The 23598-nt window shown below is 35.7% G+C and overlaps 1 pseudogene; it reads left to right on the top strand.

Moving 5' to 3' along the window:
- The first annotated feature begins 1395 nt into the window (after positions 1-1395).
- LOC113246897 (acylpyruvase FAHD1, mitochondrial-like) lies at positions 1396-2083 on the top strand (annotated as a pseudogene).
- The last annotated feature ends 21515 nt before the right edge of the window (positions 2084-23598 follow it).

Here is a 23598-nt window from a genome sequence, read left to right on the forward strand (position 1 = left end):
CTGCTAATAGGCAGACTGCATCAGACAGAAGGAAAATGACTTTACCTCTCCTTTTTTCACCAGGGAAGGAAAAAAGAAAAAAAATATGCAAAATGAGTTGACATTTGAAAAAAAATAAAAGAAGAAAAAAGCACTTCCTACACAAACAAAAGATTGGAAAGTGGTAGCAACTGCTTAGGGGATTCAGAAAACAATGAGCAGTAGAGTTGAGTTAGTGTTAACAGTGACACATGGCCTCCAGTTGACTCAATGGGACCAGCTACATCAATATGTGTGCTAGGCCCAGAACCAGGGTGGCACCTGTGCTGCTTTACTCTGCTTCAGTTAGGCCCTACATAATGAAATTAAACAGCACACTTCTAAATAACCAAGTGCCCTCAGAAGAAATCACAAAGGAATTTAGAAAATACTTTGAGTTGTGTAAAATAGAAAACACAACATACCAAAACATATAGGATGCAGCTAAAACAGTGTTTAGCAGGAAATTTATAGTTTAAAATATTTTAAAATAAAACAGAAATTAAGTAATTTCCAGATAAACCAGAACAGAGAATAATGTTACTAGAAGATACATGAGAATTACTAAAGATACTCTTCGAGGCAGAAAGGACAGGACACTAGACAGAAACTCAAATCTATATGAAAAAATAAAGGGCACTAGTAAAGGTGATTACATAGACAAATAGAAAGGGTACAAAATAATTTTTATTTGTAACTTCATTTTTCTATGTTTTTAAAAAAGACATTAGCATTAAATAATAAACAAAGGATGCGTTGATGGCTATCCGGGAAACAAATGAGGGTTTTAGAGGGGATGGGGGATGGGCTAGCCCAGTGAAGGGTGTTAAGGAGTGCACTTAGTGCATAGAGCACTGGGTGTTATATGCAAATGATGAATCATGGAACACTACATCAAAAACTAATGATGTACTGTATGGTGACTAACATCATAATTTTAAAAAAGCTTAATTTGGATGATAATAGCATACAAGAAGGATAGAGGGAATAGAGGTATATTGGAGCAAAGTTTTTCATATAATATCAAAATAAAATTAGTTTAATAAAACTAGATTGATTTAAGTGAAGAAGTTAACCAGGGTGACCGCTAAGAAAGTAACTCAAAAATATAGTTTTAAAATGGTACATCAAGTGTGTCTGGGTGGCTCCCTCAGTTTAGCATCTGACTTTTGATTTTGGCTCAGGTCATGATCTCAGGGTGGTGAGACAGAGCCCCGTGTTTTCTACGTGTTCAGTGGGAAGTTTGCTTGAGAGTTTCTCTCTCACTCTCCCTCTGCCCCTCTCTCTGTGTGCATGCTCTCTCTCCAAATAAATAAATAAATCTATAAAATAAAATAAAATAACAAAATAAAATAAAATAATAAAATGGTACACTAGATGATTCCAGGGTCAACCTGCCCAGACAGAGCAGCCTCCAGGCTGTTGTCCTGCTTCTGGGAGTCAGGGAAGAACATCATGTGCATGATAGGAACTATGCAGATCACACCAGGGAGATGCAGAGTGCAGGACTGAGCAAGCAAGTGTTCTTCCAGAAGTGGTCCACCACTTATCCTCCCAAGGGCTTGCAATCCTCATGCCAGCCCATAGCTGCAAAATACACCACAGCTGGAGCTGGGCATGGTGATGGGCAGGTGTTGTCACACCATCCCAGAGGCCTCAGCCATGGACTATGTGGTGGGCTATGCCCAGAGCTTGGACATGACCACCAGAAACGTGAAGGGGAAGAAGTGCAAGGAGAGGCTGCCGTGGACTCTGGCCAAGAGCTTCACTGCCTTGTCAGTATGTTCATCCCCAAAAGAAGATCCTGAACCTCACAACTTGAAGCTGTGACTCAAGGTCAAGGGTGAACTCAGGCAGGAGGGTGAGACATCCTCCATGATCTTTTCCACTCCCCACCTTATCAGCTATGTTTCTAAGATAATGACCTTGGAAGAAAGAGATATTATCTTGACAGGGATGCCAAAGGGAGTTGTACCCATTAGAGAATATGATGAGATCCAGGCTGGCATACATGGGGTCATCAGTATGAGATAAATCCTTAAAAGTGGAAAGGCCAGAGTATTGAATCTATACAAAGCACCCTAACTTCTTAAGTTACAGAAGAGAAGGAAGCTGGACAGAAGCAAGCAAAGGTTATTAAATATGACAATTTTTCAATAAGAAATTAATTTTTAAATATGACTTAATTGGATTGTTATGACTTAAGGAAGATGGACCCTGCAAGGAAAATGTGTTCCAGAAAAGCTGGCACAGAAATGGAAAGAAGAGTGAACGTCTTTTAGGAAACAACCGAATTAAAGTTTTTGTGATGCATCCAAAGAGAAGAATTTATCAAACCAAATGTTCAGAACTTACTTAACCTTCCTAAAACTGGACTGGATAAGACTTTTCAGTGGGTCGTTCTGTGATCAGTGGTTCAAAACTTAAAATCTGCAAAGGAAATTGAAAATCATGTTTCCTAAATTTCCTTCTTCATGATAATCATCTGAAGGTATTTGTAAAAATAAAATTTACACATTACTGGCCCATACAAGGCCAGTGTATTAATTAGCAGAATTAATCTCCAGCACTCCTAAGTGAGTCTCATCACAGAAATGTGGGAAAACACTATTTCACATAATCAATTAATTTAAAATTTTATTTAATAAGTGAACAATTTAATGATGATTTGTATTCATTTGTACCATGACCTGTAGATTCTGAATTTGGAAAAGAATTTTGAGGCAATTGTTTTCCAAATAAATATGCTATCTTTTTTTTTACAATAAATAAATAAATAAAATTTAATTAATTAATAAAAATAAAATGGTACACTAGAAAATACACATTTAATACAAAAAGAAAACAATAAAAAATAGAACAAAAAAGAAATAAGGCATATAGAACATAAATAGTCGAATGACAGAAAGCCAATACTGTCAGTAATTACATGAAATTTTAATGAATTCAACACACAAATTTAAAAGCAGATAATGGTAGAATGGATTTTTAAAACACCACACAACTGTTTGCTGTTTACAAGACATAGTTTAGATTAAAAGACACATATAGTTGAAAGTAAAAGGATGGGAAAAGTTATACCATGCAAACAGAAAGGTGGAATGGCTACACTAAAATAAAACAAGCTTTAAGACAAAAATTGTTATTATATATAGTAAAAGACATGCTGTAAAAATAAGAGGAAATTTTGTCAGAAAGATATAATAATTGTAAGCATAAGTGTGACTAACAACAGAGTCTCAAACTGCATGAAGCAAAAACCGACAGATTGAAGAAAGAAATAGACAATTCACCAACAGGAGTTGAAGACATGCATCTCACTCTCAATAGTGGATACAATAATCAGAGATTTATAAGGAAATTCAAGATTTGATAAATGCTATATGACAGCTAGACCCAATATACATCTATAGAATATACAAGACAACACAAATATAGTACAAAATATTTCCAAACACACATGAAACATTATTAATGTTATACCATATAAGGGACCATAAAATATCCTCAATAAAATTAAAATTATTGAAATTATAAGAACACTGTCCAATCACACTGAGATGATATTAGAAATTAATAATAAAGAGAATTTGAACACTGGGCAAATATGGGAAATTAAACAACACAGTCCAAATAACCAGTGGGTCCAAGAGGAAATCACAAGGAAAATAAGAAAATACTTTGAGAAGTGAAAACAAAGTTACAAAACACCAATCTTTTGGAGTGTGGCTACAGCAATGGTCAGAGGTAAATTTATAGCTGAAAATGCCTATATTAAAAAGGAAAAATGATATCAAATCAACAACTTATCCCACATAAAGAAACTAGTAAAAGAACAAACTAAGTGCAGAGCAGCAAGATAAAAGTAATAAGAAAGATTATAGTGGAAATAAATAAAATAAAGAATAGAGAAATAATGGAAAAATGAGCAAAACTAAAAGTTGCTTTTTTATATTTTTTGTTTTTAAAAAATATGTATTTATTTATTTTGGGGGAAAGGGCAGAAGGAGAGAGGGAGAGAGAGAGAGAGAATCTCAAGCAGACTCCCCACTACAGGAAGCCCAGCATGGGACTTGATCCCACAACCCTGAGACCATGACCTAAGCAAAAATTAAGAGTCAGACACTCAATCCACTGAGCCACCAAGGTGCCGCAAAAGTTACCTTTAAAAAAAATCAACAAATTTGGCAGATCTTTAGCTGGACTGCCCCCCCAAAAATGAGATTCAACTTATCAAGATCAGGAATGAAAGAGGAGACATTATTACTAACCTTAAAAAAAACGAAATAAGAAAATATTCTGAACAATAATATGCTAAAAAATTAGATAAATTAAGTGAATGAAGAAACATCTAGAAACATAAAAACTAATGAGCTAACAAATGATGATTTAGAAAATCTGAATAAACAATTAACACGTTAAGATATTGATTAAGTAAATTGAAATAAATCACAAACAAAAGCCTGGCCCAGATGGTTTCACTGATGAATACTACAAATGTTTATTTAATACAAATCCATTATAAACATTTACCAAAGAATTAAAACTTTTCCTAACTTATTCTATGAGACCAGTATTACCCTGATACTAAAACCAGAACAAACAAACAAAAAAGACTACAGGCCAAAGTGTTATTAAAAAAAGATGCAAAAATCCTCAACAAAATACTAATGAACTGGATAGAACAACATATAAATATGCTTATTACACCAGTGCCATTGCGAATACAAGGTTGATTCAATATATGAAAATCAATCATGTTGATTGATTAAGAGAATAGGGGGGAAATTATGTTAATAGAGAAAATAAATTTTACATGATAAAAAACACTTGGTCTCTGTAAAATAGGAATAGAAGTTTCTCATTTTCATTAAGAATATCTGAAATATTTTGAATATCTAGAATTTGTGAAGTTGGAAAGTACAATAACTGATATTGAAACTCAACAGAGGGTCTCAACACAAGATCTGGCTGAGAGAAGAATCAATAAATTTAAAGTCAGTTTAATTTAGATTATTCCTTTTGAAGAAGAGAAAGAAAAAAGAAGAAAACTAAACAGACTTTTAGAAATGTGTAGGACACCATCAGAACATCAGTATAAATGTATTGGGAGTCTCACAAGGAAGGAAATAAAAGAAAGAGATAGAAATCTTCCCAAATTCATTGATCTACACATCCAAGGAATTAAAAATAAAAAGTCCATTAGTGTAAGGTCAAAGAAATTCACAAGTACAATAGTCAAAATGCCAAAACACAAGAATTCTTGAAAGCAGCTAAAGTGACTCACGACATACCAAGGATCTTGAAAAAGAATAACAGCTGATTTCTTATCAGAAACCATAAAGGCCAGAAGACAGTGGAATGACATATTTAACTACTGGGAAAAAAAATGTCAATGGAGAATTCTATACCCTCAAAACTATCCTTCAGAAATGAAAAATAAGAAATCAGTCAAGATGACAAAATAGAAGACGCCTGAGCTCTCCCACAGATGCACCAAATGCACAACTACACAGTGAAAAGAAATCCAGAAATTAGCTAAATGATTCATACACATTGGGCAAATGAGAAAATGCCCATACTTAAACAGAGAAAGAGCTAAGATATACTCTAGCCATGAGCCTCACCAACAGTAAAACACTATACCACCAGGAGGGAACTTTCAACTCCCAAGTTCTCTCTACAGAGTGAAGGCTTAGAACCTACATATAGCACTTTAACTTTTAAGACTCATACCCAAGGTCCCACCAAAGGGACCTAGCTCTGAGACAGAACCGGGCTTGTGTCCACAAGGGGATACTAAACAGCACTTAATGGATGTGCAAGCATTAATCATAGTGATACCTTCAGAAATCAGCACAGAAGGAGTAAGCAAAAATGCCCATCTCCCAATCTTTCCCTGAAAGGTTTATCTACATACTTTAAAATCAGCTGTCTGAAGGTCAGATTTCTAATTTAGCATACATCTTGAGGCTGGTTGTGATCCTCCCTAGAGAATGGGGAAGCCAGTGGACACCATTCCTGCCTTCTCTCCCCAGTCTGCTCCAACAATAAAACCAAGTCACCATTATCTCCTTGGACAGAGCTTACATCTATGTCTGAAACTCCAGCATTTATGGCTGCTACCCATGGGATGAGCTTCTGGAGAGCCTGACTCTGATAGCCAATAGGGCTTGTGTTTACAAGTTCAACAGGACTATAGGGAAAAAAAAAACAAAAAACAAAAAACAACACACCAGGTGCAGGAGTACCCCTTACTCTACAGATAGCACATGGACCCAGCACAGAGAGAGCAGTCAAAGAAGCTCATTTCCAAGTTTCTCCCTAGAAAGGGTTTAAAAACATACTTTCCCAGCTACTGCCTGAAGTTCCAGTTCTTAATCAGCTTGCATCTAGGTGCTGACTTCAATCCTCCACTTTGGGAAAATGATGGGTCTTAGCACACCCTCAAATACTGGGAGCCACTAAGAACAAAGAAGGTGGCCTGGACAATCGCAAATGATCAAGAGACAACTGGGAGCTCAGCTGATTGACAAGGTTTATTTCCTATAGGAGACCACTCTGAATAGTGGGAGAGGTGGACATTTTATTTTATGAGCACAAACAACAGAGAATGAAGGAAAATGAAGGAACAGGGGGATTTGTTCTGAACAAAAGAACAAAATAAACCAGAAACACAACTTAATGAAATAAAGATAAGTGATTTTCCTGGAAGAGTTAAAAATAACAGTCATAAAGGTGTTCACTGAGGTCAGGAGAGCAATGCATGAAAAAAAAGTAAGAATTTCAACAACAAGAAAATATAAAAAAGTACCAAACAGAGCTGAAGAATACAATAATTGAACTGGAAAATTCAATAAAGAAGTTAAAAAACAACTAGATCCAGCACACAAAAGGATACACGAAGCCAGAAACAGGGAAGTGAAATTCATCCAAACAAAAGAGCAACAATTAAAAAAAAAGAAAGAAAATAATGTAAATAGCTTAAGGAACTTATGGGACAACAATGAGTAAACCAATATATGTAGTATTGGGTTCTAAGAGGAGAGAGATAGAAATAAAAAATTTATTCAGGGGCGCCTGGGTGGCACAGCAGTTAAGCATCTGCCTTCGGCTCAGGGCATGATCCTGGCATTATGGGATCGAGCCCCACATCAGGCTCTTCTGCTATGAGCCTGCTTCTTCCTCTCCCACTCCCCCTGCTTGTGTTCCCTCTCTCGCTGGCTGTCTCTCTCTATGTCGAATAAATAAATAAAATCTTTAAAAAAAATTATTCAAAAACAGAGTAGCTGAATGCATACCTAACTTCAGGAAAAAACAAACATCTGGATTCAGGAAACAAACAAACAAACAAACAAAAAAAGCCAAAGAAGAGAATTTCAAAGAGACCCATAATGAGATATATTAACTAAATTGTCAAAAGTTAAAGACAAGGTATCCTAAAAGCAATAGAAAAGCAACTGGTTACATACAAGAAAACTTCCATAAAGCTATCAATATATTTTTTACCACAAACATTGCAGGCCAGAAGGAAGTAGGATGATATATTCAAAGTGCTGAAAGAAAAAAAGAATGTCAAGCAAATGAGTTTTATTATATTCACAAAGTTGTACAACAAAAACACAATTAAATTCCAATATATTCTACCACCCCAAAGAGAAAATTGACATCCATCAGTAGTCATTCCTAATCCCCTCAGTCTTTGCTAATCTAGTTTGTGTCTCTATGGATTTGCATATATGATGGACATTTCTTATATAATTGTATAACATAATATAATATGTGACCTTTGGTATCTGCTTCTTTTCACTTAGCATAATATCTTTAAATCTGATCAATGTTGTAGCTTGTATTGATAATTCATTTCATGTTATTGGTGAATAATCCATTTTATTTAGTCATTAGCTTATTGGCATTTAAATAGTTTCCGTTTTGGAAGGAACTATGATGGTGGAGTAGTAGGAGGACCCTGGGCTTGCCTCATCCTTTGAACACAGCTAGATAAATATCAAATGATTCTGAATACCCAAGAAACCAATCTTGAGGACTGACAGAACAAACAGTACAATTAGAGGGAGAGAAGAGACCACACTGTAGAAGGTAGGAGGTGGGGATATGTGATTTGGGGGAGAAAAAGATCAGGGGGTACTGCAGAGGGGAGGGAGTCCTGGTCATGGAGAGAGGCAAGAGAGAGAGAGAAGTGCACAGGGAAAATGCTTCTTCAAAGCCATTGACTGGGAAAACAAGAGCGGCCAATTTTTCTAAGTTTTTACAAACACCAGGTCTCAAAGACTGGAGGTTTTTTTTTTTTTTTTTTTTTTTTGCTGGTCTCAGCATTTTAATTTCTTTTTTTTAATGTTTTTTTATTACATTATGTTAGTCACCATACAGTAGGCTGGAGTTTTAGAGGTCCTAATGGAGCAGTGTAGATAAGCCTGGTAGCAGACAGCACGATCTGAGGATCCCATGGGGCACACTGGTAGAAATGTTTCCTCCTTGTTGGAGCCCATCTGGGAAATTTGGCATTGCCTTTCAGGGGACAAGAGCTGGTGGGCACCATTACCCTCTCTTGCCCCTCAGCATGGGTGCAGAGACACCTGCTGAGAGCAGCTAATATGAACAATGGCTCATTGCTGCACTTTACCCCAAAATCCATGCCCTTATGCTTTGGTGTAAGTGCTCTTCCGGGACAAACCTGCATTGATCCCAAGGCAACAAGACCCTCCCCCAGAGGACCAACATGGGTCCATTCCATGCCAGGTCCCTAAAGCATTGAACTTCAAAACTCAGCCGACCTGCCTGGGATTAAAAAAACAAACAAACAAACAAACAAAAAAAAACAAAAACAAACAAACAAACGACAAAAAAAACCCAAAACAAAACGTTGCAGTGAACTGCAGGTAGGCAGATGGTCAAGACACAGACAAGGTGAAGCCAGGGATGTAAGTGATGTCTGCAACACATAAGAGGAGATTGCCCACTCTTCTAGGAGGGCTTCCCAGACAGTGGTGTGTGCAAGCTCTCCTCTCCAGGATAAGGAAGGGGGCTGGCACCATTTCTTTCTCCACACCCCCTGCAGCATAAGCTAACTTTAGTAAGCAGCACAATGCCAACAGTGGCAGCCTAAACCATTTACACTTAGCTCCACCCTCTATGCTCTGCAGATGCTGCTTTTCTCTGGTAGATATTCCTGAGAAACAAAGCAGCAGGCTCCTTCCCCAGAAGACCAGTACAAACCCCACATATACCACGTCTACTGACCATAGAGTTCTGCAAAGCTTCAGCTGTAGTGGAAATAGCATTGGGTCTCTTTTAACAAGCAGACAAGCGCATATCTAGTTAAAACTTGCCACACTCTGGCTAAGGTCCAAACACTCCCTAATGCAGGCAAGGAAAAACTCTACAAAGGACTGATCTGAGGGATAGAGCAGCCATAACACAGCAGCACAGTGTATACAGCATTCACCAAAGACACTTCCTGAAGTGGTAGGCCCTGGACATTATAGGACCTCTTATTCATAAAGCCACTACTTTCAGGAGCGAGAAATATAACAGGTTTTCCTAAACACAGAGAAGAAGACAGAGACCTGGACAATATGTCAACATGGAGGAAAGGTTATAGCCAGGGATCTAATTTGCATCAACATGGATGGAACTGGAGGAGATTATGCTAAGTGAAATAAGTCAAGCAGAGAAAGACAATTATTATATGGCTTCACTTATATGTGGAACATAAGGAAGAGCATGGAGAACATTAGAAGAAGGAAGGAGAAAATGAAGGGGGGGAGTCAGAAGGGAGATGAGCCATGAGAGACTATGGACTCTGGGAAGCAAACTGAGGATTTCAGAGGGGATGGGGTTGGGGGGGATGTGTTAGCCCAGTGGTGGGTATTAAGGAGGGCACATATTGCATGGAGCACTGGGTGTTATACACAAACAATGAATCATGGAACACTACATCAAAAACTAATGATGTACTGTATGGTGATTTATATAACATAATAAAATTTTTTAAAAAGTGAAATAGATATAAGTAATATTCCTGATCCAGAATTTAAAGCAGCAATCATAAGGACACTGGCTGTGCTTGAGAAAAGCATGGAAGACACCAGGGAGTCCCTTACTATAGAGATAAAAGAACTTAAAACCAATCAGGCTTAAATGAAAAATGCAATAACTGAGATTCAAAACCTATTGCATGCAAGGACCACAAGGATGTAAGTAATACAGAAAATAGAATTATGGAAAACAATGAAGCTGATCAAAAGAGGAAAAGAAAAATCTTGGATCAGAAGCTAGACTTATGGAACTTAATTACTCCATGAAACATAATAAAATTCATAGTGTAGGAGTCCCAGAAGAAGAAGAGAGAGAAAAGGAGGCAGAAGGTTTATTTGAAGAAATTATAGCTGGAAACTTCCCTAATCTGGGGAAGGAAACAGATATGCAGATCCCAGGAAGCACAGAGAACTCCCACCAAAATCAACAAAAAAGGCAAACACGAAGACATATTATAGCTAAATTTATAAAATATAGAGATAAAGAAAAAAATCCTAAAGGCAAAAAAAAAAAAACACCAAAAGAAATCCCTCACTTACAAGGGAAGATAAATAAAGTTAGCAGCAGATTTCTCCACAGAAATATGGCAGGTCAGCAGAGAGTAGCATGATATATTCAATGGGCTGAATGCAAAAAATATGCAGACTAGATAGCCAGCAAAGCTATCATTCTGAATAAAAAGAGAGATAATTTCCCAGAAAAATAAATCTAAAGGAATTCATGGCCACAAAACATGCCCTGCAATAAATATTAAAGGGGACCCCTTGAGTGGAAAAAGACTAGAAAAGAATGGAGAAAATCTGAAGAAACAATGGCAAAACAAGGAATAAAATGACACTAAATTCATATCTATGAAAATCACTCTGAATGTAACTAGACTAAATGATCCAATCAAAAGTTACAGGGTGTGGGGTGGATTAAAAAAAAAAAACAAGACCCATCTATATGCTGCCTACAAAATACTCATTTTAGAACGAAAGTCACCTGCAGATTGAAAGTAAGAGGATGAAGAACCATTAATCATGCTAATGGGTATCAAAAGAAAGCTGGAGTAGCAATGCTTATATCATACAAACTAGGTTTTAAACCAAGGACTATACCAAGAGATGAAGAAGGGCACCATATCATAATAAAGTGGTCTATCTGACAAGAATTCCTAACAATTGTAAATATTTATGCACCAACATAGGAGTACCCAAATATATAAAACAATTAATAACAAATATAAAGGAACTCATTGATAATAATACAACAAGACTAGGGGATATTATCACCTAACTTATGTCAATGGACAGATCATCTAAGGAGAAAATCAACAAGGAAACAATGGCTTTGAATGACACACTGGACCAGATGGACTTAACAGATATATTCAGAATATTTCATCCTAAAGCAGCAGAATACACTTTATTTTCAAGTGCACATGGGACATTCTCCAGAATAAATCACATAATAGCTCACAAATCAGGCCTCAACAAGTACAAAAAGAAGGAGATCATATCATGCATATTTTCTGACCATAAGACTATGAAACTTGAAGTCAACCACAAGAAAAATTTTGGAAGGACCACAAATACATGGAGGTTAAAGAACATTCTACTAAACAGTGAATGGGTCAACCAAGAAATTAAAGAGTAAATTAAAAAATATATGGAAACAAATGATAATAAAAGTACAATGGTCCAAAACCTTTGGGATGCAAGAAAAGTAGTCGTAAGAGGGAATTATATAGCAATGCAGGCCTACCTCAAGAAGCAAGAAAAATCTCAAATATTACACCTAAAGGAACTAGAGAAAAAACAACAAATGAAGCCTCAAGCCAGAAGAAGAAGGGAAATAATGAAGATTAGAGCAGAAATACATGATATAGAAACAAGTAAAAAATACAGTAGAATGGATCAATGAAACCAGGGGCTGGTTGTTTAACAGAATCAATAAAATTGATAAACCACTTATCAAAAAGAAAAGGATCCAAATAAATAAAACCATGAATGAGAGAGGAGAAATAACAACCAATACCACAGAAACACAATTATAACAAAACATTATGAACAATTACATGTCAACAAATTGGGTAATAAGGAAGAAATGGACAAATTCCTAGAAACATATAAACTACCAAAACTGAAAAAGGAAAAAAATATAAAACCTGGGGCATCTGGGTGGCTCAGTCGTTAAGCATCTGCCTTCAGCTCAGGGCGTGATCCTCGTGTTCTGGGATAGAGCCCCACATAAGACTCCTCTGCTGGGAGCCTGCTTCTTCCTCTCCCACTCCCCCTGCTTGTGTTCCTTCTCTTGCTGGCTGTCTCTCTCTCTCTGTCAAATAAATAAATAAATAAAATTTTTAAAAATTAAAAAAATATATATATAAAACCTGAACAGACTGGTAACCTGTGAAGAAATTGAGTCAGTAATCAAAGCTCTTCTAACAAACAGAAGTCCAAGGTCAAATGGCTTTCCAGGGGAATTCTACTAAACATTGAGAGAAGAGTTAATACCTATTCTTCTCAAAATATTCCAAAAAAAATAGAAATGGAAAGAAAACTTCCAAACTTATTCTATGAGGTCAGAATTATCTTGATTATAAAACCAGAGAAAGACTCCACTAAAAAAGATAATTACAGGCCAATATTCCTGATAACATGGGTGCAAAAATATTCAACAAAATATTAGCAAATGAAATCCAATAGTACATTAAAAGAATCATTCATGATGATCAAGTGGGATTTATTCCTAGGGTGCAAGGGTGGTTCAATATTTGCAAATCAATCAATGTAATTAATAAAAGCAATGATAAAAACCATGTGATCCTCTCAATAGATGCAGAAAAGCATTTGACAAAGTACAGCATCCATTCTTGATTAAAAAAAAAAACCCTCAATGGTGTATGGATAGTGGGAACATACCTTAACATCATAAAGACCATATGCTTAAGACCCAAAGCTCCAATATCACCCTCGATAGGGAAAAGTGAGAGAATTTCCTCTATGGTCAGGATCAAGACAGTGATGTCCACTCTCACCATTGTTATTTAACATCGTACTGGAAGTCCTAACCTCAGCAATCAGACAACAAAAAGAAATCAAAGTCATCCAAATCAGCAAGGAAGAAGCCAAACTTTCACTATTCACAAATGACATGGTACTCTATGTAGAGTATACATACAACCAAAAGACTCCACCCAATCCTTGCTAGAACTGATACACAAATTCAGTAAAGTCACAAGATACAAAACCAATATATAGAAACCTGTTGCATTTCTACACAGCAATAATGAAGCAGCAGAAAGACAAATCAAGTAATTGGTCCCATTTACAATTGCACCAAAAACCATAAGATACTTAGGAATAAACTTAACCGAAGAAATCAAACATCTGTGCTCTGAAAACTATTAAACATTTATGAAAGAAATTGAAGATGAGACAAAGAAATATAAAAACATTTTATACTCAAGGACTGGAAGAACAAATATTGTTAAAATGTCTATACTACTCAAAACAATCTACACATTTAATGCAATCTTTATCAAAATACCACCAGTATTTTTCACAGAGTGAGAACAAACAATCCTAAAATTTTTATGGAATCACAAAACACCCTGAATAGCGAAAGCAAACTTGAAAAAGAAAAGTAAAGCTGGAGACATGGCAATTCTGAACTTCAAGCTATATCACAAAGCTGTAGTCAACAAGGCAGTGTTATTGGCTCAAAAACAGACACATGGATCAATAGAACAGAATACAAAACCCAAAAATGGACCTACAAGTGTATGGTCAACTAATCTTCAACAAAGCAGGAAAGAATATCCAAGAAGGAAGAGACAGTCTTTTCAATAAATGCTGTTGTGAACACTGGACAGCAACACACAATAGAATGAAATTGGACAACTTTCTTATACCATACACAAAAATAAATTCAAAATATATGAAAGACCTAAATGTGACATAGGAAACCATCAAAATCCTAGAGAAGAACATAGGCAGCAACCTCTGACATCTGCCACAGCAACTTCTTACTAGATATGTCTCCTTAAGCAAGAGAAACAAAAGCAAAAATGAATTATTGGGACTTCATCAAGATAAAAAGCTTCTGCACAGCAAAGGAAACAGTCAACAAAACAAAGAGACAATCCACAGAATGGGAGAAGATATTTGCAAATGACATATCTGATAAAGGTTTAGTATGCAAAATCTATAAAGAACTTTTCAAAATCAACACCCCAAATAAAAATAATCCATTTAAGAAATGGGCAGAAGACAGAAATAGAAGCTTTTCCAATGAAGAAATCCAGATGGCTCACAGACACATGAAAAGATGCTCAATATCACTCATCATCAGAGAAACACAAATCAAAACCACGATGAGATATAACCTCACACCTGTAAGAATGGTTCAAATTAACAACACAGGAAGCAGCAGATGTTGGCAAGGATGAGGAGAAAGGGGAACCCTCTTACACTATTGGTGGGAAAGCAAACTTGTGCAGCCCACAGACACATGAAAAAATGTTCAAAATCATTAACCATCAGGGAAATTCAAACCAAAACCACCTTGAGATACCACCTTATGCCAGTTAGAATGGCAAAAATTGACAAGCCAGGAAACAACAAATGTTGGAGAGGATGTGCAGAAAGGGGATCCCTCCTACATTGTTGGTGGGAATGCAAGTTGGTACAGCCATTTTGGAAAACAGTGTGGAGGTCCCTTAAAAAGTTAAAAATTGAGCTACCCTATGATCCAGCAATTGCACTACTGGGTATTTACCCCAAAGATACAGACGTAGTGAAGAGAAGGGCCATATGCATCCCAATGTCCATAGCAGCATTGTTCACAATAGCTAAATCATGGAAGGAGCTGAGATGCCTTTCAACAGATGACGGGATTAAGAAGATGTGGTCCATATATACAGTGGAATATTACTCAGCCATCAAAAAGAATGATTTCTCAACATTTGCTGCAACATGGACAGGACTGGAGGAGATAATGCTAAGCGAAATAAGTCAAGCAGGGAAAGACAATTATCATATGGCTTCACTCATTTATGGAACATAAGAAGTAGGAAGGTCAGTAGGAGAAGAAAGTGAAGAGGAAAGGGGGGGTAAACAGAAGGGGGAATGAACCATGAGAGACTATGGACTCTGGGAAACAAACTGAGGGCTTCAGAGGGGAGAGAGGTGGGGGAATGGGACAGGCTGGTGATGGGTATTAAGGAAGGCACATATTGCATGGTGCACTGGGTGTTATACACAAATAATGAATCATGGAACTTTACATCAAAAATTAAGGATGTACTGTATGGTGACTAACATAATATAATAAAAAATATTATTTAAAAAATAACTATAGATGAAATAAAATATATATCAATAAGATTTATACAATAAAAATATATAATAACAAAAAAAGAAAGAGAAAGAGAGAGAGAGCACAAGTAGGGAGAGCAACAGGCAAGAGGAGAAGCAGGCTCTCTGCGGAGCAAGGAGACTGATGTGGGACTCAATCCCAGGACCCTGGGATCATGATCTGAGCCAAAGAGAGATGCTTAATCAATTGAGCCACCCAGGCGTCCCTGTACCTGAATGTTTATAGCAACATTATCAACAATAGCCAAACTATGGAAAGAGCCCAAATGTCCATTGTTAGATGAATGGATCAAGAAGATGTGGTATATATGTACAATGGAATATTATTCAGCCATAAAAAGAATGAAATTTTGCCATGTGCAATGACATGGATGGAGCTAGAATGTATAATACATTTTGCTAAGCAAAATTAGTCAGTCAGAGAAAGACAAATACCATATGATTTCACTCATATGTGGAAGTTAAGACATGAAACAGATGAACATGGGATACAAAAAAGAGGCAAACCATGAATGGACTCTTAACTATAGAGAACAAACTGAAGGCTCCTGAAGGGTAGCTACGTAGGGGTATACCTTAGATGGGTGATGGGTATTATGGAGGGCACTTGTGATGAGCAATGGGTGTTAAACTTAACTGATGAACCACTAAATTTTACTCCTGAAATAAATATTACACTGTATGTTAACTAACTGAAATTTTAATAAAAACTTGAAACAAAATAAAGAAAAAATAAAAAATGGTTTCCATTTTGTTGTTTTTTTCTTTTAATTTTAGTATAATTAACATAGAGTATTATATTAGTTTTAGGTCAACAATATAGAGATTCAACAATTCTATACATTGCTAGGTGCTCATCATGATTAATATACTCTGAATCTCCTTCACATATTTCATCCATTCCCCAACCCATGTCCCCTCTAGTAACCATGAGTTTGTTCTTTATATTTAAGCTACCAGGTTTTTGTCTGTTTGTTTGCCTCTGTTTTTCTTTGTTCGTTTTCTTTCTTAAATTCATACACATACACACACAAATATATATATACACATATATATACATATATATATTCTTAAAGATTTTTATTTTTTTAAAGATTTCATTTATTTATTTGAGAGAAGGAGAGAGAGAACAATTTGGGGGAGGGGCAGAGAAAGAGGGAGAAGCAGACTCCCCCCCCTAAGCAGGGATCCAGATGTAGAGCTGGATCGCAGGACCCTAAGATCATGACCTGAGCTGAAGGCAGACGCTTAACTGACTGAACTATCCAGGTACCCCATATATAAAACTTTTTCTTTGTCCATTCACCTATGGAAGGACACTTGGGTTGCTTCCATAATTTGCCTATTGTAAATCATGCTGCAGTAAACATAAAGGTGCATATATCTTTTTGAATTAGTGTTATTGTATTCTTTGGGTAAATACTTGGTAGTGGAATTACTGGATCATATGGTAATTCTATTTTTTAATTTTTTGAAGAACCGCCATAATGTTTTCCACAGCCACTGCATCAGTTTGCATTCTGATCAACAGTGTACAAAGGTTCCTTTTTCTCTACATCCTCACCAAAACTTGTTTCTTGTTTTTTTTTTTTTAATTTAGCTATTCTTACAGGTGTGAGGTTATATCTCATTATAGTTTTGGTTTTATTTTTCCTCATGATGGGTGATGCTGGACATCTTTCATTGTCTGCTGGCCATCCAGATTTGTTCTTTGGACAAATATCTGTTCATGTCTTCTGCCCATGTTTTAATTGGATTGTTCAGTTTTTGCATGTTGAGTTGTATAAAATTTATTTATATATTTTGGATAGTAACCCTTTACTGGATATGTCATTCACAAATATCTTCTATTCAGTAGGTTGCCTTTTAGTTTTGTTGATTTTTTCCTTCATTAGGCAGAAGATTTTTTATTTTGATGTAGTCCCATAGTTAATTTTTGCTTTCATTTCCCTTGCCTGAGGAGACATATTTAGAAAAAATGTTGCTATGACCAATGCCCTAGAAATCACTGTCTGTGCTTTCTCCCAGGAAATTTATGGCTTTAGGTCGCACATTTAGGTCCTTCATCTATTTTGAGTTTGTTTTTGGCTATAGGGTAAGAAAATGGTCCAGTTCCATTCTTTTGCATGTAGTTGTCCAGATTTCCCAGCACCATTTATTGAAGAGACTGTCTTTTTCCCACTGCATTTTCTTCCCTCCTTTGTCAAAGGAATTGGGTTGTGATAGACAGTGGCACGATCAGAGGATTAGATAGACATGTGTTCATTAACTTGAATGCAATTTCATAGGTGCATACATGAAAAATCATCAAATTGCACACTTTAGGTATGTATATTTTATTGTACATCAATCATACCTCAATAAAGCTTTTATAAGGGTGGGCAGAGATACATCTAAGAGTTGCTTTTGATACAACCTCTGTTAATATTCTACTAATATACCTATAAATACTGAGGAAGAGATGAAACCTCTCATTCACAATAAAAATCAGGTATCTGTCTAATTTCAGAATCTGGCAGCAAATTCTACTAAGCACATGATTAATTTAAGAATAATCAGTTTAGAAATTCCCTTATTAACATGACTCAGTTTTCACCTACTTTCTTTTCATGATTCAGAAACCCACATTCTATAACAACTATTAAATTTAATTATGTGAAATGATCAATATTAACTGTCTTTGACCTTCTAAAAAGCAATTTGAAATGTTTCCACTTAATAGAAATTTGAATACTACCCTTACCTGGAAAGTGCAGAAATTAGTGGACTACCAACCCTCCCTCATATATCACTTTTTCTATGGTCAATCAGACACAGTATCTTCGAGAGAATAAATGCACAATTAGTAAGGTGGTGATAGGGATGACTAAGGTTTATTGTATTCTGATCATTTTGTTTCCCATAAACAAAACTCTAGATAGGGAAATAGTAAAAATACTGGAGTGACATAATTTTTGGAATTGTAGTTCTTATTATATACTCCATCAGAAAATCAATCAGTAGGGTTAGGAACATACACTGTCTCATAGTGAATGTAAAATGGGAACTTGGAATTTGATTAAGAATTTTGCATGTATATCAGCCTACCTTCTAGCTTTAGAACAGAAAAAAAAAAATAAACCACCACAATCAGTCACAGAGTAGGACCAAGGAAAAGCTGCACAAGTAGATTTTTCTTTTGTTTTTAAAATAGGTATGGAATCTAACTAAAGATCCCTTACCTTGTTTAAAGTAATATGTTCAAACATGAGTAAAGAGAGAAAAATAATAATATGAAGCCTGTAAAAGAACAAAGAAGTTTATTCAGATGACTCAAAGAAAAAAAAATCTCTGAAAATAATCCACAAAAATAATCAAGAAGAAACTATTAAGAAATGCTGGGGTCCACAATAAACATGCAAAAAGATAGGTTAGCAAGAATAAATAATAACATACCAATGAAGAGAATGAAAATGAAGATGAAAAGTACCAGGTTGTGACAAAATAGATAAATAAAAGGAACAATGCTCCATGAGGCTCTGAAGACATGATTGTCCATTTACCAAATGGTATAGCTTTTAAATCTAAAAGCAAAACTTAGAAATGCAAGGAACAATAAGCTTATGCAAAGACATAGGGAAGATCATGATAAAAATCCCTCAGAAATATAAAGAACAGCAATATGATGAATGTTAGGAATTAATATCTAAAGATTACACACACACACACACACACACACACACACACACAACTGAAAAAGAAATATTTACTTCGCAATTAGTTTTTCAGCTTCCTAAGTTAAAAGTTAAGTTTATATATCGTACATTTTCTTTTTTATTTAATACATTTAAGGCTGCAGATTTTCCTCAGAATATTCCTTTGTGTACATCATACAGGTTTTGACATGTAAAGCTTTTGTTGTTATTATGAATAGACTGAAGAGATAAAGAGGACAAAAATAGAAAATAAAATGGTAACCAAAATATTAATAATGGTTATTTTCAGGAGCTTTTAGGTTTTTTCTTTTTCATTTTCTTCTCTCTTTCTTGAAAAGAGCCAGTACTACCGTATTTTTTAAACTTTTTAAATAATAATTTTGTATTGTGTTATGTTAGTCACCATACAGTACATCCTTAGTTTTTGATGTAGTGTTCCATGATTCATTATTTGCGTATAACACCCAGTGCTCCATGCAATATGTGCCCTCCTTAATGCCCATCACCGGCCAGTACTACCTTTAAACTCAGAGTTTTGGGAAGATTGGAGAGGAGAGTAGGAGGACCCTAGGCTTGTATTGCCTCACAAATGCAACTAGATAACTATCAACATTCTAAATACCCCAGAAATTCACCTGAAGACAGCAGAACAAACTCCACAACTAAAGGTAGGGAAGAAGCCACATCAAAGAAGGTAGAATGTACAAAGATGTGGTTTGAGTGTCAAATGGATCATGGCCTCAGCAGTGGTAAAGGATTCATAGTGGTGGAGAAGAGGGACAGACAGACTAACATGCAGGGGAGCACATGGAGAAAATGAAACCCCATTGCAATTGGCTTGGAAAGTGAGAGGGGCTGAATTTCATGACTCCTGGAAACCAATGGGGCTTAAAGCTTGGAGTTTTAAAGGACAGCACACTTGGCGGAGATAAAGCCCACAGGGCATTGCACTGGTTTTGGAGAAAAGGTAGGCAAACAACCCATGGACATACAGCATGGAAACAGCCACAGAAATACAAACAATTATGAGACTATTATGAGAAACTATATGCCAACAATATTGGCATATTGGACCACCTAGAGGAAATGGATAAATTTCCAGAAACATACTGACAAAAAAACTGAAAGAGTGAGAAATAGAAAAATTGAACAGAATAGTAACCAACAAGGAAATTGAATCAGTAAGCAAAAATATCTCAACAAACAAAAGTCCAGGACCAGATGGCTTCACAGGTTACTTTTACCAAACATTTAAAAAAGAGTTAATATCCATTCTTCTCAAACTATTTCATAACATAAAAAAGAAAGGGAAACACCCAAATCCATTACATGAACCCAGCATTACCCTGATATCAAAACCAGATAAACACACCATTAAAAAAAAGAGAACTATAGACCAATATCCCTGATTAACATTGATGCAAAAATTCTCACTAAAATACTAACAAACTGAATCTGACAATATTTTTTAAAAAATCACTCACCAAGGTAAGTGGGATTTATTCCTGGTTTGCAAGGGTGGTCCAATATTCACAAATCAATCGATGTGCTACATCACATCAATAAGAGAAAGGCTAAGAACCATATGATCATTTCAATAGACACAGAAAAATCACTTGATGATGTACAATATCCATTCATGATAAAACCCCTCAATACAGTAGGTTTAGTGGGAATATACCTCAACATAATAAAACCCATATATGAAAAACTCACAGCTAAAATTATCTTTAATTGGGAAAAACTGAGAGCTTTTCCCCTAGGGTCAGGAAAAACACAGGGATGTCCACTCTCACAGTACTGCAAGTCCCAGCCACAGCAAACAGAAAAGAAAAAGAAATAAAGTCATCCAAATCATTAAGGAAGAAGTAAACCTTTCGCTATTTGCAGATGACATGATACTCTATATAGAAAACCTGAAAGATTCTGCCCAAAAAACTGCTAGAACTGATAAATGAATTCAGTAAAGTCACAGGATACAAAATTGAGGTGCAGAAATCTGTTGCATTTCTATACACTAATGATGAAGCAGCAGGAAGAGACATTAAGAAAACAATCCTGTTTACAATTGCACCCCCCCCCAAAAAAAACCTAGCAATAAGCTTAACCAAAGAGGTGAAAGATTTGTACTGTGATAACTATAAAACATTGATGAAAGAAATTGAAGATGACACAAAGAAATGTAAAGACATCCCGACCTCATGGGTTGGAAGAACAAATAGTGTTAAAATGTCTATACTACCCAAAGTAATCTATACATTTAAAGCAATCCCTACCAAAATATCAACAGCATTTTTCACAGAGCTAGAACAAATAATCCTAAAATGTGTCTGGAGCCCCAAGACCCCAAATAGCCAAAGCAATCTTGAAAAAGAAAAGGAAATTTGGAGGCATCACAATTCTGGGCTTCAAGTTATCTTACAAAGCTGTAGTGATCAAAGCACTATAGTACTGGCACAAAAATCGATACACATATCCATAGAACAGAAGAGAATCCAGAAATAAATCCACAATTATATGATCAGTTATTTTTCCCAAAACAGGAAAGAATATCCAATGGGAACAAAGTCTCTTAAACAAATGGTGTTCAAAAACTGGAGAGCAATATGCAAAAGAATAAAACTGGACCACTTTCTTATACCAAATGGATTAAAGGCCTAATGCATTTTCCAAATGGATTAAAGGCCTAAATGTGAGTCCTCAAACCATAAAAATCCTTGAAGTTGACACAGGCAGTATCTTCTTTGACATTGGCCATAGCGACTTTTTTCTTGGTATGTCTCCTGAGGCAAGGGAAACAAAAGCAAAAAAACAAAAAACAAAAAAACAAAAAATAAACAAACAAACAAAACCCCAAAACTATTGGGACTATCAAAATGAAAAGCTTCTGCACAGAGAAGGAAACAATCAACAAAATTAAAAGGCAATCTATGGAATGGGAGAAGATAATTGCAAATGACATATCTCATAAAGCGTTAGTATTTGAAATGTATGAAAAAAACTTATAGAACTTGACAACCAGAGAACAAATAATCCAATTAAAAATGGGCAGAAGACATGAACAGTCTTTTTCCAAAGAAGATATACAGATTGCTAACAGACACATGAAAAACGTTCATCATCACTTACCTTCAGGGAAATGCAAATCACAACTAGAATGAGATACTATCCCACACCTGTCAGAATGGCTAAAATCAACAACACAAGAAGCAAGAGGTGTTGGTGAGGAGGTGGAGAAAAAGGAACACTCGTGCCCTATTGGTGGTAATGCATAGTGGTGGAGACACTGTGGAAGACAGTATGGAGGGTCTTCAAAAAGTTATAAGTAGAACTACGTTATGACCCAGCAATTACATCACTGGGTATTTACCTATAGAATACAAGAACACTAATTCAAAGAGATGCACATACCCCTATGTTTATAGCAGCATCATTTATAATAGCCAAGATATGGAAGTAGCTCAAATGTCTGTTGATTGATGAATGGATAAAGAAGTGATATATATATATATATATATATCACATATGTTATATGGAATATTATTCAGCCACAAAAATGATGAAATCTTGGCATTTGCAAAGACATGGATGGAGCTAGAGAGTATAAGAGTAAGTGAAATATGTCAGTCAGAAAAAGAAATACCATAAGATTTCACTTATATGTGGAATTTAAGAAACATATGAACAAAGGAAAAAAAGAGAGACTAAGAAGCTGACTCTTAAACTCTTAACCGTGGAGAACAAACTGATGGTTACCAGAGGGGACATTTGTTTGTATGGTGATGGTTGAAATGGATGATGTAATTCAGGAGTGCACCTGTAGTGATGAGCACTGAGTGATATTGTTGAATCACTATATTGTACACCTGAAACTAATAAAAAATAAATAAATTTGTTAAGTAAGTAAATAAATAAACAAATAAATAAAAATAAGAACACATCTTTAAAAAAGAGAAAAAACAGTTTTTGCAAATATACACCATAGGTTGATTTGCAGGCAAATTACTTTTATTTCTAATTTTGTATTTTTTTCATATTTTCTAATATATATATTGTAAAATCAAAACGTACAATACAATTTAATAAAAATAAGTTAAAATATGAGTATGAAATTCATTGTTGCTCTTTACGTTAGCAGTTGATGCCTAGAAATGAATAAAATTCATTCTGGATGAATCTTACAAATACAATATTGAGGGGAGAATAAACAAGTCACAAAAGTGCTTGTTTTATGATTCTCTTCAAAAACAGGAAAAAAATGGGGTGCCTGTGTGGCTCAGTTGGTTAAGCATCTGCCTTTGGCTCAGGTCATGATCTCAGGGTCCTGGGATCAAGCCCCATGTTGGGCTCCCTACTTAGTGGGTAGTCTGCTTCTCCCTCTCCCTCTGCCTCTCCCCTGGCTTGTGCTCTCTCTCTCATTCACTCCCTCTCTCTCTCTCTCACAAATAAATAAATATTTTTAA

This window comes from Ursus arctos, chromosome X (assembly GCF_023065955.2).
Source record: "Ursus arctos isolate Adak ecotype North America chromosome X, UrsArc2.0, whole genome shotgun sequence".
NCBI classification, from domain to species: Eukaryota; Metazoa; Chordata; class Mammalia; order Carnivora; family Ursidae; genus Ursus; species Ursus arctos.